At 35.5% G+C, this 15,117-nt stretch overlaps 1 pseudogene; it reads left to right on the forward strand.

The window, feature by feature from the left end:
• The first annotated feature begins 217 nt into the window (after nucleotides 1-217).
• LOC147556290 (CBS domain-containing protein CBSX5 pseudogene) lies at nucleotides 218-4,258 on the forward strand (annotated as a pseudogene).
• The last annotated feature ends 10,859 nt before the right edge of the window (nucleotides 4,259-15,117 follow it).

The following is a 15,117-nucleotide window of genomic DNA, read 5'->3' on the forward strand; positions in this document are numbered from 1 at the left end:
GTAGGGAAATATGTGTCCAAGGACAACAACTTTTGCAAGAAGTGTTATTGGCCCAAAGTAATGAAAGTATGATGGTTAGTTTGTTGTAACCATCCACAATGGGTTGTTATGTGCACTAATTGTTGGATTAATTATTGAAATGTATGTATTGACATTTTATTTGTACAGCCTCTAATGACTTATGCGTGCCAAAGTCATTAAACAATGAAAAAAGAATATGGAGGTAAGATCTAATACTAGATATTGGGCTCGAAATGTATAAGAGTTAGGTTAAAAAAAGATGTAATAAGCCAACTCACCTGCAACTTTTGAACTTAAGAAAAACAGGCCTACAGTCTGCCAATATAATTATTCTTTTTTGAGGAGCCGAATACGATCTATGTTTGTCGTTACAAGACATTACTACATCATGAATATGTGACGAACACCATAAACGCCTAATTTAAATTATAACTACATGATAAATTTCATGATAACATGAAAGAGGTCTAAACTATAATTACATAAGATAAATTTCAGCAACAAACTGTTTCCACCAAGACTCGATTTCACGATCTTATAAGTTAAGATGAGTTAAGATGGGTCAACCACTGTACCAAAGGGTGATGGACTTAAGGATATGAATTTAGATAGAATGGTTGGGTAGAATTTGTATATTTTTTGCATTTCGTGTAGAATTTATATTGAACCACCGAAATTTAACTGAAAATCGTGTGGCCGTGTGGGGCAAATTGATGACGGCTGATGATAAAACTATCAATCTAACCGTACAATTGCACAAGTAAGCGACCACTTCCAACAGCAGAAGTGTCACGTTAGTCAAGCTAAGTGGGTCCCAAATGTCCACGTAATGCTGCCTGAAACGAGGACTGCGGGACCCACACCCGTGCTTCATAAATTATTAAATAATGTCTTGTAATCAAGTACATCACTTACTATATTATTATTAACATTTAAAATAATAGACTAGTGCTGTCGATATCCACAGGCCGACACATGGTGGGCCACCGAGGCCAAGTTGGGCCACCACCACCTCATGATGATAATATTACCAGATTTTGGTTCAGGGTGTTGTTTGAAAATGAAGTGAGGAAATCAATTTTCATACGAGAATCGGTTTCCTTTAGTGGGGAAAAGAGGGTAGAAAATCTATTATATAAAACAGAAGGGAAAACGATGATCGTGAGTTTCTTATTTTCTGCTTCATGATGCTAAATCCTTCATCCTGTAGATAGGTTTAATTAAGGTCGCGACTTTGGAGAACAAAGAAAATTCTCCGGGGAATAAAGACTTTTCTTAAAACTAGTCAAATAAGATTGACTTTTATGTTTCTTTTTTATTGCTAAGGGGCTTCTAATTTTAGAAAATGTTATAACTCATCACCTCTCTACCACCTCATCATGTCTCTTCCTCTCTCTCTCTCTAACACTCCGGCGAAGGGAGACCTTTGCCGGAGGTCCGGTCTGTCCATGAACAGACCTCCAAGGTCTGTCCACGAACAGATTTGGTCTGTTCGTGGACAGACCTTCCAGGTCTCCCTTCGCCGGAGTGTTAGAGAGAGAGAGGAAGAGAGGAAAAAAAAAAAATTTGAAGGTCGTCGGCCGGGAAATTTTCCGGCCGGCGACCTTCGCCGGAAAAGATGATGAGGTGGCGAGAAGATGAAGTGGCAGAGAGAACAGATGAGATGGAGGAGAACTTTCAAAAAAATGTATTTTGTATTCCCCATAAAAATTTATTCCTCGGAGAATTTTTAAAAAAAATCTGAATTCCCTCGAGAATTTATTCCCCGGAGAATTTTCTTTATTCCCCAAAGCCGCGGCCTTAATTAAAGTTTGATATTTTTGGGGGGTTCTTCTACTTTAGAAGGAATTAATCATCTTCATCTTCTAATTCAAATTTAAATTCAGAACGTGTAACTACAAGAAGAAGTTGATCGATTTCAGTATTTAATAGAACTTCAAGAAGGCATAGCGGAGGCCGGGAATTAAGTGATTAATTTAGACCAAATTAGTTTTGAATTCAATTTGGGAGAAATTATTTTGGGAATTCTGGACGAAAATGATTGGGAATTCAGTGATTTAATAGATCTTCATTAACTGTGTTGGTTCCAGTAACCAAATACCCGTGATTTATTTGTGAACTCAGGTTTAAATTCCCCCTCTTTTACAAAGCAGTGTTTGTACCTTCCATCAATGCCTTCTCTTCCCTTTATTAAGTTTGCATCATCTCTTTCTCCCTTCTTTATACCTTCACTACTAATCTATTAAACAACACAAAGTCAAAAAGTTGTTTTAACTCACTCATATAACCCCTAGTCTTCCATCAACAAACAGGCAACCCAATTACTATCAAAATGGAATTAGATTAGTCCAAGTACTATCAAAATGAAATCGAAGGCAAGAAAAGTAACAAGAGAAAGAAAGAGAGAAAGATGTCAATATTTGTCTTTTCAGTTATTTTGGTGACCTCTAGGGTCTTTTCATCCTTGATCTATAGGATCCTGTCATTTTCGACCTTTAGGGTCATTTTCTTAAGTCGTGTCTTTCTTTCTCATTACGAGGCACTTTGCATTTAAATGTATGCAACTCTCATGATGTTTGAAGAGAGAAATAATTATGATCATCCATGTAACAATTGTGATTCAACCACGTATGAATGAATATGGTTCGCTTGGTTTCAAAAAAAAAACATCTTTTTTTAATAAAGGATATTGTCTATAAGCCCTTCTCAAAATTTAAAATATAGTCCTTCGTAGAAATAAAGTTGCCTATTTAAAAAACAATAATCCTTTCCTTCTTAGAAATAAAAATTCTAATGTAAGAAAAAAAAGAAAAAAAAGAAATTTCAAGGGTTAAAAAAATAAATAAAAATCTCTCCCTCTCAATAAAATAATAACTAATTTAAGAGAAAATAAACAAAAAAATAATAACTAATAAAAATCCTTCTCAATAAAATAATAACTAATTAAAATCTCTCTGTCAAGTGTCCATGCCCTAGGGCACGTGATATACCCTAGTATATAGAAAAATTGATTATTTTTCAAATAGCCCCCAATCTTTGTAACGAGCTTTCTACCTAGCCCTCTACTTTATCAAAAATACCTGGATGGCCTCCCTTTCCAATTACCGTTATAACTACGTTAACTAGTCACCACCTTCTCTCCTCCATCTTATCACCTCTCTTTGTCACCTCATTTTATCGCCACCTAATCACCTTCACAGGCGAAGGTCGTCGGCCGGTCACTTTTTCGGCCGACGACCTTCAAACATAAACAAAAAAAAAATTAAAAAATTCCTCTCTCTAAACAGATCGAGAGAGAGGAGGTCTATGAACAGACCTCGAGAGAGAGGAGGTCTATGAACAGACCTTGAAGATTTGTTATCTTTCTGAATAAGAAAATCTCTCTTCTACTTCTTTAGCATTTAAATCTTCAGTTTCAGTTTTGTTGCCAAATGATTCGGGACTTATTCGTCATATTGATCCAACTTCAAGGTTCAGATTTCTTCATTTTTCACATTTCAGTACAAACAAATCCATCTCCGTTCAACAACGAAAACTTTTTTGTCATGATAAATAAAATGTTATCAAATCGATGCAAGAAAAAAAAGGGTATAACAAATACAAACAGATCTAGAGAGATAAGAAAACGGAAACCCTAAAATGGTTTGTGACCTAGAAAGAAATTGACCTGATTTTGAGATAGCAGCTTTAAAAGATTGAATCAATTTCATGTCGGACCTCAATCCATCGTTCAAAGCCATGGAAGATTTCTTCATTTTCACTAATGAATTGATATAATTTCATTTTTCCTTTTTGTTTTTTAGTTAATTAACTTCAAAAGTCTTCATTTTGTTGGTTAAATCAAGAAGATATAATCTGATTTCTTTTCAATTTCATAAGTTATGTTTCACCAATTCCAGCTTTGTCAATTGAAACCCTAGGAATAATTCAAACTGAAGTACTAGCAATTGAGTATTATGAACCAGCTTCATTAGCCATTGTATCAATTTCACAAGCCCTAATTCAACAAACTTCAGTTGTTGTAGTAGATCAAGAAGGAAAATTGATTGGTGAAATTTCCCCATTTACTTTAACAAGTTGTGAAGAAACTGTTTCATCAACAACTACAACACTTTCAGCTGGTGATCTAATGGCTTATATTAATCGTGGTGGTCCACTTGAAGATTTAATCAGATTAGTTAAATCAAGATTAAGTGATAGAAAATTAAAAGGAATGTTGAATTTAATGGAAGATTAATCATCAAAACTCACATCATCATCTTCATCTTCTTCCTCTTCGTCTTCTGATAAAGAATTTGTAAGGTGGTCGTCGCCGATGACCTCATTTTCATCAACTTGTCAGAGAATAAGGTTAAGTAGATCAGGTAGAGCTGATGAGATGGAGGAGAGAAGGTGGTGACTAGTTAACAGAATTATAACGGTAACTAAAAAGGGGGTCATCTGAGTATTTTTTATAAAGTAAGAGGATAAGCAGGAAGTTTGTCACAAAGTTGGGGCTATTTGGGAAATAACCCAAAAAAAATTTACCACACCAAAAGAAAATGTGCAAATTACCTTACAAGTGTCACTTCATTTTTCCCCTCTGTATATACCTTAGAGCAAGAATTCTCTAGCATTATATTTTTTTTTTGTTAAGCGACATATATATTAAAACTCAAGATAACCGAGTAGCATTACAGTACCAATTCAACAGAAAGTAAGGAATACAGTTCCTCTATCACTATTTAAAAATGAATTCTTAAAAGGAATTCATCATGAATAAATATATATTCATTTTTATTCTTTTGTCTATTTTTTTTATATGTACCAAGAGTCACTCAGTCATTCAATAGAGTATGGATACTTCATGAATAATAAATGAACAAAATAAGTCTGATAATTACCATCATTAAATACATCTTCGGTTATAAAGGCTATACAAAGACACTTAAGACCATCCTAGGAACATGAAAGTCAATCCTACGTTTACTTTATTTATATTTTAGCACAAGTCAAAAAATGATGGATTCAAAAAATTTAGACGGAGGGAATACAAGATATTCACTTTATATGAAATACTATATTGTGTAGAATGTGGCTTTGAGGCATAAAGAAAAATATGTGGAACATAAAAATTTTGGTCAACTAGATTGGATCAATGTGGGATATTCATTTTGAATTTAAAAATCGACTATTTTGATTTTTACCCTAATCTTCATCTCTTTCTCTCTCTATCTCTCTCCCATTCTGATTCTCTATGTCTTTAATGTTGATTTTGTCTCTCTCCTTCTCTCTCACACATTGTTTGTTTGAATTTTTCCGGATCTTCTTTGAATTTTGTTTTGTTTAAGCATGAAAATGTAACTTTTGTTGGAATCGATACCTAGCTCAAAAGCAGCTGGAACAGTTTTTCCTTAATTTTATATACTTATATTCATCAGAATCTTCAGCAAGATGTCTCTTTGGATTCGTCTCGTCGAGCTCTTAAATTTAGACTCAAATTTTGTCCAAATCCGATTCCGTATGAGTGAGTTATTACAAAATTAGTTTGGTATGGGTACCATTAACTTTAAACCGGGATTTTGAGTTAGTACCACATTTATGATGGAGGAAAACTTTTATTTCCTTATATAGAATCTTCCATATAGTTATGGTATGTTGGTTGAAATGAAAAGGTGTTTCGCATGGTTTGCACCACGCACGCGCATGCGCGGCGTGGGCGAATGGACGTTTAAGGCGCTTTAGAGGCGCCCGCACGCAATTTGCACTTCGCGAGGAGCGATTGGAGCCTATGATTTTACGGTCATAGATTTGATCCGAACAGAATCCAGCAAACAAAACACAAAAATTTTAGCATTCAAAGTTAAGAGCATTTAGAGTTTAAGTAGTCACTTGCATTTGGTTCTTACTGCTTGTTTGAAGTTCGCACGCTTTCAGAAAATACGAAGTACTCTTAGTCGTCATCCTGAAAGGTATAACCGTTGTATCCTGGGAGACAAACATCTGACTGGTTTTAGTTTTAATACCAGGGTGTTCACTGTCTTAAGGAAGGAGACAACGCGACTCGATTTTCTCTCTCTAACCTTCTAATCAATTTCTGTTTTAAAAATATATTAGTTTTTCTTTTTAATCCGTTTAAAAAAAATAGTAATATTTTTTTTAGAGTTAAAGTTATCTCTGAATTTATTTCAGAAAGACACTCTAAAGTGTATCTCTGTTTTTAATAAAAATGGGAAGACCAGATTCTTGATTTTTTCATAATACCAGAGAAATAACAATTTTTAATTATAAGCCTTTTGTATTAGGTTCTATATACTGTGTTATACTGTTATGTTTGCATTAGGTTGTTATAATATGTTATACAGTTGTTCTTTAGATTTTCCACAAGGGCAAAGACTTGAGAGAGACTGCAAACTACTAGAGCAAAGACTCATTTACAGGATGAGAATGTTAATGACGAGTTGAATTTATACACACACATTTTAGTATCTATAACAATTTTGTATGTTTTAAAACTTTATAAGAAGCAGAATCGCAGAGCCTTCACTTGTTACCGATTAACTGAAACTTCAAAATTTTATTTTTGTTGTTTATACTAAGACCAAAAAGAGTGATCATGTGACTATTAATAAATTGTCAACAGTTGGTAGCCCAAGTGATTCCAAGGTGTTGACATATGCTCCAGAAATCCCTGGAAGTCCCAGTTTCGAATCACCGGAGAAGGTGGAATATTTGGTTATTTGACTTGAAATTATTAGGGTATAAATAATGTGGTGTAGTTGGGCTTTAGGTCATTATCTAGTTGGGCTATAGGCCAGGTCATGTTAAGGTTTGAGTGGGCGGGTAGCAAGCTTATCACATCTTTGATGTATTCAATGCCAATTGTAACGACAATGTAATCGGTTCTAAAAAAAAAGACTACTCATAAATTAAAATTACAGAATTTTAGTTAAGGAAGATGCTAGAGTGCCCAGCTCGGTGCCCACTAAAATGCCCAGCTGACGTGGATTCACTAAAAGACAAGATTTTTTCAAAATTTGACTACGGTGGGGATCACTTTTATTTCTAAATGAGAAAATTTAGACATTTTAGTGGGCATTCTAACTGGGCACTCTATCATTTTCCTATTGACTAATTTGAAGATTCACTAGATATCTTAGCGGTTAAGGACTAATTATCTGTTCCACTAGATAATATATATAGTAAAACTACAAATTTTTGTATTTGTGAGTTATAACAAACACAAAATTAGGTCGGTTTATGCGTCTTTCTAGGAATAAGATAACGACAATGCCCAAGGAGTGTAGGTTTTAATAACTCATCTCGACTGAGTAGTCTATTTGGGACTCCAATCCACACATATGATAATAAAAAAACGTGTTACTACTTAGAAAAGATTTCAATAGTGTGGAAAGGGAAATCGACTTTTTACACTTTCTAGTAAAAGATGGGTGTTCAAGACTTCAAAAGAAATGCTAAAACACGTTTCTTCAATTCTATGAAAGAACAACTTCCAATTCACATCACATATCCCTACAAAGTGATGCTTTTGGGGTTAAAAGCTAAACATTCAAAGGGTGAATTGGGAAAAATAACAAGTTAGTGCTCCAGCACCAAGTAGAATATTTGATAGAGGTTAACTAGAGTTGCTTTATATGTGAACATAAGTGAAAAAGCGGTCGTTTTGAGGATACAAGAATGCTTATCCTGTACAAAATTTTGTTTTCTTTTATTCCTCTCAAGATCCTACCGCCACCTTCAAAAAAAAAAGATCCTACCACCACTTTTTCTCGTTAGGCTGACAAAGATCGCTGGTGGTCCTTTTAAAAAAGTTCTAGATCTTCTTCTTATTCCTCGTCTCCTCCCACCACGACCACCCCTGACCACCGTCATTATTACTCTCTTCTCTCCTCTGACCACCATGCCCACCTCTTCAAAAGAATAAGAATAAGAATTTGTTTTAAAGGGCAGTTGGCGATGGACGTCTATTGACACCTCTTATTAGTGTCGAGAGATAAAGACCATATAAGTAATAAGTATGCAAAAATGACCATACCGCCTGATAATGTAAAATTTTAAAAATTATGTTTGCTTTAACGATAGCAAAAAAGTTATTCTTGCAAGACTACCTTATTTGATTGCTAATAATACAGTAGTTTTTTTGACAATTTTTTATCTTAACTACTTAACTTATCCTTGGGATCCGTTTGATACATGGGAAAATAGAGCTGAGAAAGTCGTTTTCGTAGGAAACCTATTTTCTGTTGTTTGGTTCGTCAGAAGAGTGTGAAAATGACTTTCTCGTGGGAAACAAACGTAGGAATATCTACTAAAACATTTTCCAACTCCCACATATGAAAACCGATTTCCTAACCTTTTCTCGAATAATTAACGCGCTCTCTTTCCTCGCTGTCTCTCTCTCTATACCTCTTTCACTTTCAGACTCTCTCTCTCTCTAAACTAACTCACTCCCCTTCACTAAATCTCTTTAGATTTCATTAGCATATTACTAAATCTAAAAATTAAAACTTAAGAAGTTGATTTTGTTCTTCCTGTAACCCTAGTTGGAGCAAATCAAAGTCAAAGTTCTTAAAACCTTGACTGGAATTTTATGGACTTCAATACAACTATATCATAACACATCAACAAATAGAAGTGTGCATCAATTGGGAAATTTATGATTTGGCGAAGAAATAGAAGTTGGATTCGAACCCACATGAGATTTAAGCATGCGAAGAACACGACAAGTACTTTTAGGGAACTTCTAGAGGCGGTAACAGACCTGGTCGCTTTTGAGATCGATTGAAGCATCGGTTTCATCGTAGAAATCAAATTAGTTTTGGGATAAATTGAAGAAAGAAGAAACCTAGAACCCTAATTGCATAATGTAACCTAAACCCTAATTGAATATGGGTGAGGGTGGGAGAAAATGTAGGTCGTTCTTGAGGTGGGGATTTATTTGGGATTTATAAAGGCACTCGACACTACTGTGTACGACGCCCTTTTATTTGTAAAAGGAGGGTGTATACAGTAATATTATTGAGTTCTTTTAGATGTTCCCTCTCATATTTTCTAATGATGTACCAAATACTAAAATTTGACTCTCTGTAAAAAAAAAAAAACAGGGTTTCTTTTTCCATCATAAAAAAATGATTTTCACATCATTTATTTTCACACGTATCAAACGGACCCTTAGTGATGTTTGAATTGTCTTTGTTGTAACTGCATGTAAAGGAACACATTAAATCTAGTGTCAACAACCCTTGGTTGGAGTGGTAAGAGGTATAATCTTCCGCCAAGAGGTCAAGGGTTCGAGGCACACGCTGAACTATTAAAAAAACACATTAAATCTAGTAGTACCCGTATCATACATATTTATACATATACTACAAGTCTACAAGGTAAAATTATATTATATCTATATAATAAAACAAAAGGGTATATATCTCTCTCAATAAAATAATTAATTTAAAGAAATGAAAACAACAAATAGAATACCAAAAAAAATTAGGATAGCGAGAATATAACAATAATAAATATGGAAGCACTGGGTTAAAATTTCGTCACATTTTATTGACACAACTTTTCGTGTCTTAGGGCACGTGTAAGAATAGTTCCACATGGGAGAATGGGTAACTAGCAACCAAGAATATAAAGTATAGGTCCTCTCCACTCATTGCCAATTGATTTTGAGTTGGATGGCCACAAACTTAACATGGTATCAGAGCTAGGCCCACACGTGATAGGCTTACAAGCCACACATGCTCCACGTCACCCGTAAAGAAAAAAAACACGTGTTAGGCTCAAAGAACGCGCACACGTGAGGGGGCGTGTAAGAATAGCTTCACATATAGCAACCAAGAATATAAAGTATAGGTCCTCTCCACTCATTGCCAATTGGTTTTGAGTTGGATGGCCACAAACTTAAGGGATGAGCGGTTTTCCATTTATCTCATTTTAGTTTTGTTATATTTCTTTTTTAAGATAACATTTCTTTCGTCCACCACTCTTTGGTTCACCGGTTGGACACCCTTCTTAAGCTCATGAGGTCGTGAGATCGAATCTTCGTGGAAACAGTTTGTCATCAAGATTCATCCCTTATAATATAGGTAATATATAAAATAAATAATGTAATATATTTGTCGAGCTTTATGCCTCTTTCATGTTGTCGGGCTTTAGGCCTCTTTCATGTTGTTGGGTTTTAGGCCTCTTTCATTATGGTTTAGATAGGCGGTAATAGTGCTCATCACATCTTCACGATGTATCAATGTCTTGTAACAACTAACGTAAATCGTAGTTAATTTCTCAAAAAAAAAAAAAAAACAGATAATTTTTCTTTTGAAACTTCCAATTTCTAAAATTATTTATGGTTTTTTTTAGTATACTATAAGAAAACATATCAATAGGGGATGAGAGGTTTTCCATTTATCTCATTTTAGTTTGGTTATACTTCTTTTTTAAGATAACTTTTCTTTTGAAACTTCCAGTTTCTAAAATTATTTATAGTTGAGGTTTGTGCAAACCCGTTTCCATTTTCCTACATGAAATCAAATGGTATCGTCAGATTGTACAACTAAAGTAAGGGATTAAGGACCTTTTGGGGGGATGATAGTGGAGTGTTGTCATAGGTTGTTGGCCAAGTACAATTTTTATTTTTGTTTTTTAAATATTTTGGGGAAGTACATTTGATGACATACTTCTCACATGGAACATACATGCTTAAATAAATAAATAAATTAAGTTTCAACAAAAGAAAAACAGTCTACCACCCTTACCACCCTTTGGTGTAACGGCAGGACACCCCTCTTAAATCAATGAAGTCGTGAAATCGAGTCTCGGTGGAAGCAGTTGCCATCAAGATTTATCCTATGTAATTTAAGATATTAATAATGTAATAATTGTCGGACTTTAAGCTTATTTGTTGTCGGGCGATCGTAGTCGAATTCTCTCAAAAAAGAGAATAACAAAAAAAAAATAGAATATAACCATCTTGGGTTTAAGTGGAGGGGCAGTATAGTCATCTTGAGTTTTCAGAGTTTTGACATGTGTTGTATAAGTCAATCGGTTGGCTTCTTGATCGGTTAAAGATGACGAATATTTGGGTCAATAATGTTGGGGTCCCTCCTTATAATAAAAGGACTCCTAGTTGGAATAGGATTTCCCTTATTCCTTGTTTGGGGAAAAAATAGAAGTTTCTATTTTTTCAAGCCTAAAAAGGAATTCCTATTTCTTTTGGTAAACCTCCCTATTTATCATTATAAAAGGGAATGAAAGGGAAGAGATTATACACAACAACTTCCAGAACAAAGAGAAGTCAGAGAAAGAGAGATTTCTGAAGTGGTTCTTTCAAGAGAGATTGAAAGAGCAGAATATTGGTTTGAAGAAAAGAAGATTATTAATCTTGTGAAGCAATTTAGTTTGTGGTTATCTTCTTCAACCTTTAGGAATCTAGGATTTGTTCAAATCCTAAGGAGTAAGAGATTTTATTTCTTTGTTTCTTTGTTCAGTTTATCCACCATAGGTTTGGTGAAGAGTTGTCCAAGAGTGTTTCTACACATCTTGAAGAATTGTGTAATCCATTATTTAATTATAGTGGAAGATTTCTGGACTAGGTCCCGTGGTTTTTTACCTTCTAGTTTGGAGGGGTTTTTTGCCACGTTAAATAATCTTGGTGTCTCTACTTTTACTTTCACATCGTTTATCTTCATATTCCTGAACAAGTTAATTAGGTTATTTTTCCTAACAAGTGGTACCAGAGCTAAGGTTGGATTTATTGTTCAGAAATATAGAAGTGAATACTAATCGAATGATTAGTTTAGATGGAGAAAACTACTTGATGTGGAAAGCAAAAATAGAAGATTTGTTATACTGCAAAGACCTAGCTGCACCCATTGAAAATCACGGTACAAAACCGATGAAGATAGATGAAGAAGACTGGAAGGTATTAGATCGCAAGGTTGTTGGATTTATTCGACAATGGGTAGAACCCAGTGTTTTTCATCATGTATCGACGGAGACTTCCGCTTATAGTCTATGGAGGAAATTAGAAGAATTGTATGATCAGAAGACAGCTGCCAAAAAGGCTTACTTGTTCAGAAAGCTAGGAAAATTACAATATAAAGAAGGAACCTCAATTGCTCAACACTTGAATGAGATGAAAAGTCTAGTAAACCAGCTTTCTGCAATGAAGTTAGTTTTGGATGATGAGTTGCAGGCCTTACTTCTTCTAAATTCTTTACCAGATAGTTGGGAGACATTGGTGGTGTCTCTTAGCAATTCTGCTCCTGATGGCATAATGCGTATGAATCACGTAACAGGTAGTTTGTTGAATGAAGAAACAAGAAGGAAATCATCGTCAGACGAGTCTCATTCAGAGGCACTTGTTACAGAAAGACGGGGGAGAGGTAAAAGTAGAAAACCTCATAACCGTGATAAGTCAAGGGGGAGATCAAAACCAAAGAAAGAAGTTAGATGTTTTGGTTGTGGAAAAATGGGTCATTACAAGAGTGATTGCAGGAAACCAAAGAAGGAAAATAAAAAGGATGATGAAAAACAAGATAATGTTGCGGCAGTTGCCTCAAGTGATGACATTATCTTACTCTCAGGTTGTGGAGACACTTGCTTAAGTATGACTGAGTCAGAACCAGAAACAACATGGTTGGTTGACTCAGGTGCTTCGTATCATGCTATTCCATGTAAGGATTTCTTTAACTCTTACAGAACTGGTGACCTTGGCAAAGTCAGGATGGGAAACTTAGGTTTCTCAAAAATCATAGGAATTGGAGAAGTGAAAATCGAGACGAGCACAGGGAGTACATTGATTCTTAAGAATGTGAGGCATATACCAGATCTTCGATATAACCTAATCTCTACCGGAGTATTAGATGATGAAGGGTACCACAGTCACTTTGGTGATGGAAAGTGGAAGCTCACAAAAGGGTCAATGATGATAGCAAGAGGGAAGAAGTGTTGTACTTTATACAGGACTCAAGTAAAACTGTGTAAAGGAGAATTGAATGCAGTTGAAAAAGATTCTTCCACTGATCTTTGGCATAGAAGACTCGGGCACATGAGCGAGAAAGGACTTCAAATCCTTGCTAAACGACAAGACTTACCGAACGTAAAAGGTATAAATTTAAACACTTGTTCGCATTGTTTAGTAGGAAAGCAACATAGAGTTTCTTTTCAAAGGAATGCATCTGAAAGAAAATCCAGTGTTTTGGAGCTTGTTTATTCTGACGTTTGTGGACCTTTAAAGGTCAAAACACTTGGTGGTGCTTTGTATTTCGTTACTTTTATAGATGATGCTTCCAGGAAAGTTTGGGCATATGCCATAAAGACCAAAGATCAGGTACTTGCAGTTTTCAAGAATTTCCACAACATAGTAGAACGGGAGACAGGAAAATCATTGAAGTGCATTCGCACTGACAATGGAGGAGAATACATCGGGTCGTTTGAAGAGTATTGCAAAACCCATGGTATTCGACATGAACAGACAGTTCCCAAAACTCCACAACAAAATGGTGTAGCAGAACGCATGAATCGCACTATTGTGGAGAGGATCAGATGTATGCTCTCAGAAGCAAAGCTGCCTAAAAGCTTCTGGGGTGAAGCAATGCGTACTGCATGTTATCTGATCAATTTATCACCTTCAGCACCATTAGATGGAGATGTAGCTGAGAGAGTGTGGGCTGGGAAAGAAGTCAGTTATGGACACCTAAGGGTGTTTGGTTGCAGGGCTTTTGTGCATATACCTAAAGATCAAAGAGCAAAGCTTGATGATAAAGCCAAGCAATGCATCTTTTTAGGATATGCAGATGAGAAATTCGGGTACAGGTTATGGGATCCAGTCGATAAAAAGATTATTAGAAGTAGAGATGTGGTCTTTCTTGAAAATCAAACTATTGAGGACTTCGGGAAAGTTGAGAAGCATGAGAATCATAGTAATGATCTCATTGATCTAGATCCACATATCTCTTCTAAGGTTATGCATGATAATGCAAGTGAAGAACAAAATCATGAAGATGAAGCTCATGAAGATGTTCCTATGGGTGATGATGTTGAGCAAGGAATGGAAGTTCAACATGAACCACCAGCTGAATTGAGAAGATCGACTAGAGATAGAGCACCATCTACCAAGTATCCTCCACACGAGTATGTGATGGTTACAGATAGTGGAGAACCACAGTGTTATGAAGAAGCCCTAGATGATGAACACAAGAAGGAGTGGTTGAAAGCTATGCAAGATGAGATTGAATCATTGCATAAGAACAACACTTTTAAGTTGGTTGAAAAACCTAAGAATAAGAAAATTCTTAAAAATAAGTGGGTTTTCAAAATCAAGACCGAAGAAAGAAATTCACAACCACGGTATAAGGCACGCCTAGTGGTGAAAGGATTTGGGCAGAAGAAGGGTATTGATTTTGATGAGATTTTCTCTCCGGTGGTGAAGATGTCCTCTATACGGTTAGTTTTGGGATTGGCTGCAAGTATGAACCTAGAAATTGAACAACTAGATGTCAAGACCGCTTTCCTTCATGGTGACTTGGAGGAAGATGTATATATGGAACAACCAACAGGGTTTGAAGTTAAAGGTAAGGAACACTTGGTTTGTAAGTTAGAGAAGAGTTTATATGGGCTGAAACAAACACCAAGACAGTGGTACAAAAAGTTTGAATCATTCATGAAGGATCAAGGGTATCACAGGACGGCTTCAGATCATTGTGTTTTCGTTCATAAATTTCCTGATGGAGATTTGATTATACTTCTACTCTATGTTGATGATATGTTGATTGTTGGTCAGGATGCTAATAAAATTAGCAGGTTAAAGAAGGAACTAAACAAGTATTTCGATATGAAAGACTTGGGTCCAGCAAAACAAATTCTTGGCATGCATATCTCTCGTGATAGGAAAGCTGGAAAACTTTGGCTATCACAAGAAAGATACATTGAGAAGGTTCTAGAAAGGTTCAATATGGACAAGACAAAACCAGTGAGTTGTCCATTAGCCAGTCACTTCAAGTTGACTCGTGATCAGTGTCCATCAACTAGAAGTGAGAAAGAAGAAATGGAGAAAATTCCTTATGCTTCAGCTGTAGGAAGCTTGATGTATGCAAT

The sequence above is a fragment of the Eschscholzia californica genome, unplaced genomic scaffold, assembly GCF_041429995.1.
Source record: "Eschscholzia californica isolate CP2 unplaced genomic scaffold, dmEscCali1.0.p SCAF_2, whole genome shotgun sequence".
In the NCBI taxonomy this organism is placed as follows: Eukaryota; Viridiplantae; Streptophyta; class Magnoliopsida; order Ranunculales; family Papaveraceae; genus Eschscholzia; species Eschscholzia californica.